Below are 4,354 nucleotides of genomic sequence, written 5' to 3'. Positions count from 1 at the left end.
GAGCTATCACAAATCTCGTTGTAACAATATCTTTTGTCACCCAAAATAAATTATTGCAACAAGTCTGATTTGGACTACTACTATTACAGGACTAAAGATGAAGAAGGAGAAAAATAGAACTGGCCATTTTATTCACTGGTTTGACCATTTCTCAGTATACAATATTGTAGTCTTCATGAAATGTTAAGATTAGTTTGTGAACAATTAAAGAACAGTTTTATATATAATAAAAGACTCTCCAATATGTCGGCATATAGTTAATTTCTAGTAAATTATTTTACACAGAAAATGAAAATTTCTGTGGCATTAATAAACTTACAGTGGACTAAGAATTTCACTTGTTCTTTACTACAACCATAACATGGGTCTATCTTCCAATTGTATTGCTATAGAACAAATACTCTAATTTTAAGTTATTTTTGAGAAATACTTTGTAAGTAGAATTTTATTCCCTTATATTACCTGATAGAAAAGTTTCTATTATATAATCAAATTTCTTTCTGTTGACCCACTTTTTTGTAAAATGGCAATATTAATATCAATATTATTTTTAATTATAAATAATTAGGATTTTAATACGATTTATAATTAAAAAATGGAATTAGCAATAACAAAATTACTTTTTATATATTAGTATAGTATTATACCAGATATATTAAAATCTGATTATGTACCCAGTATAACTTATATATAGGCTTTATTTATTTGATTGCTATTATAAAAAGTATTTAAAGTAAAGTAATAAGCTATTTTATTCTGAGGAGTGTTGACCAAGGTTTCTATCCTGCCTGGTCCTGCTGCTGTTAAGTCTCAAAGATCACACATAGGCCTACATTAATTATAAACTTGTTGGCCTATTAGCTCAGGCTTCTTATTAACTCATAACTTACATAATTATCACATAATTCTTGTCTGTGTTAGCCACATGGTTTGGAACCTTTTACAGTAAAGCAGTCACATCATGCTTGCTCTTTATCTGTCTTCCTCTGTGTCTAGGTGATGACTGCAGACTGAGACTTCCATTTTCCCAGAATTCTCATAGCCCCATCTCTACTTCCTGCCTGGTGTCCCCGCCTATACTTCCCAACTTGTTATTGGCCAATGAGTGTTTATTTAAAATACAAGTAACAGAGTACAGACCATTGTCCCACAGCACTCCCCCCCCCCTTATTTTTAAACAAGAACGCTGAATCAAATCTCCTTTGTTTAGCTTTTCTCCTGACCATTATCCATAACAACTTGTAAACAACATTCTAAACAAAGGCAAACATCCATAATCTGTTTTTTGAGAATGTGGGCATAGTTTTCCAGGATACTTCCTACTGATTGGGGGTGCTGATAATCTTACGGGGAGCTAAGGAAAATTTAAAATTATGGTCAAATCCTGACTGGAGTATCCTGGGAGGCTTGATCATCTCAGGTAGCAGGCTTGGATCTGTTCTGGAAGTAGAACTCAGACATCTGGACCATTCACTCCTTTTGGAGATGTCACAAGTGATCTTCCTTGATCAAATCTGATTTTTCTTAATCCAGGATAACTCCATAGCCTCTCATTTCCTGTGGAAACAAAAGCAAAACCTCTTCTTCAAAGTAACAATTCTTTTACTTATAAATATAACTAGATCCAAATTCAAAATATCTATGTTGGATTAATTCAGAAGAATTTATAATCAAATATCTTTTAGCAGCTTTTGCTTCTTCCTCAGTCATCAAACAATTTAAAGACAACACTATAACATACAGTATCCAGACTCTCTGTATATTTTTCATCTTTATGTGGCTTTATTTTAACCTCTATTTCTTTTATTTTTAATTTTTGGCTTTTTAAGACAGGGTTTCTCCATGAATCTTTGGCTGTCCTGGAATTCACTCTATAAACCAGGTTGTCCTTGAACTCGTAGAGAGCTGCCTGCCTCTGCCTCCCAAATGTTGGGATTAAAAGTTTGTGCCACCACATTCAACTACTCTTTCTTTTTTTTATTTTCAGTACTTAATTTTTTTTTCTTTTATCTCTCAACCCTACATATATTTTTAAACACACTGTAAACCACTTAGAGATTTTCTTCATCTGAATCTATCTTTACTGTATATCTCTCTTTTTCTGACCACATGAGACTTTAATTTGCTAAGCGATATGACTAGGATTAAAGTTGTGGCTTTAATGGCTGAATCCAGCCCATTCTTTAGCTTTCTGTGAGTCTAGACCCATGGTAGAGGTACTGGCCACAGCTTTAATCCTAGATTCAGATGGAGAAAATAGAATAGTGACTAAGACAGAAACTGGTACAGAAGTTGGGTGGGGTATTGCTATGACACACCTCACCATGCTGCTTGCTGGAGGAATTTAGAAAACTTTTATATTTTTCACTAGAAAATCAATTAAATGCTTTAAGTTGGGCTTAATGACCATACAAGTAAGAACATGGAAGAAAGTGGCACTGAGAACAGTGTAGAATATGACAGCTTGTTTCAAGAGGTTTCAGAGAAGATGAATATTTGTAAATGGCCTAGAGAGCATTCTTCTGATATTTTGGAAAAGGACATTGCTGCTTTCTTCTCGTGTCCAGAAAATCTTTGAGGATACATCAAATACTTTTGGAGACTTCAAGACACCCTAGTATTGACTCGGTAGTGTAGTTATTAGTGTCCATGATTATGCAGATCTATAATGAAGAGGAATAAGTTTAGCAAAAAAAAAAAATACAAAATGTAGAGTTTGAGAAGAAGGGGAGCACCAGGAAGTATAATGGAGCAAGTAAATTGCTCAAGGAGATAAAAAGTTTAAAGAAAATCCTGATGTTAAACCAAATGTAGGGAGTGGTAACCTCAGGACAATCCCCACCCATCTAAGTTTCCAATTTGTGGAAAGGAATAAAAGGAAAACAGTGAGGAAAAAACATGGAAAATAGAAAGCTAGTGCAAATATAACAGATCAAGACCAAGTTCTACCTCCAGAAAGCAGCATAATTTGGCAGCTTTGACATCATTGTTCTGGCTTTACAGACAAGAAAACAAGATAAGGGGTGTGGGATCTTCCTCTGTATCTAACAACAGCTGCTGAGGCCGGGTGTTTGGTAGTGGTATCCCAGCATGGAGGCCTGTTGAGGTTTATAATAAATTAGTCCTACATGAGCCCAAAATGGAGCATAATAAATGTTAATTTATTTAATTGTAGACTCACAGAAAAAGCAGTGATCAGAAGTCCTCTGCATGAGCAGAGACCTGGAACTGAATCTAGCAGCCAAGGAACTAATATATGCCCCTATGTCTGCACATATACCAGAGACCATGCCCAAAGTAGGCCAGCAATCCAAAGGCCATTGGCTGAAGGGGTTCCCACAGTACCTTCCTGTTTTGTCTAAATAGAAGAGTTCCAAACCCAATACAAAACTATATACAATAAGAAAGTCCATCAAGTACAAAAATTTGAATTAAAACCAGCATAAACAATATCAAGCAAAACATATATGCTAAATATTTCAATAGTTATTCTATGCTAAGAAATCTAAGTTTTATATTGGAAATGTCTTGGCTAGTCATGAGAGGAAAGTAATTTTGACTATCTAAACTTCAACCCCATCAAAGACCTGAGAATGGATATAACATTACTTGACTCAACAGGAAGCACAATCAAGTGACTTCTAAAAGGTGCAAGAAGTGAGAGAGACAACTGACTATCTGGACAATCACTGAAAGTCTCATTAGCAACATCGAGCAACCAACCTTGCATAAGGCCTAGAGTAACTGACAGACCATTTTCAGAGGCAGAAAAATTTTCAAAACTTCTTTACCCTGTCTTGGCATGGTTTGGCAGTCTTTTTGTTGGTATCCTGCTTGTCCAGTCTGGACACCTGTCATTTTGTCAGTGGTTGAGGCAGGGGCAGTTCTTTGCCCAAAGGACAGTTTTTTCAATAAGAAAGTAAGCTCCAGGTAGAGTGTCTTCGGTGCCCAACATTCTCTCGAAAATAGATCTGTGCTGCCAGAAGCAATCATGTCACATGTCAACAGAATCCTAAGTTATTTAAATGCCATGTTCTGAAGGCGGATTGAATTAATACAGGCCAATTGGTATAAGATGATACAACTTTAATGTAAATAGCACACTCATGCAACCGAAGTTCCAGTGATGCACCGAAACAGGAAACTGGAAAACAGGCTTCAGCGTCTGCGCGCCCCAATTTAAGTAAACATTTTCCCGAGCCGTCCTGCCCCCAAAAGGCGGGTTCTCTCTACATCTCCCCCTTTTGTCTAAATAAGACAGAACTAAACTAACTACAACTATAAACAATAATAACAAATAATAAATATAACAAACAATATTGAGAACAAAAGTTTTACCAGACACTCTATCTCA

This window comes from Microtus ochrogaster, chromosome 6 (genome assembly GCF_000317375.1).
Source record: "Microtus ochrogaster isolate Prairie Vole_2 chromosome 6, MicOch1.0, whole genome shotgun sequence".
Lineage (NCBI taxonomy): Eukaryota > Metazoa > Chordata > Mammalia > Rodentia > Cricetidae > Microtus > Microtus ochrogaster.
This window is presented reverse-complemented; position numbering follows the sequence as displayed.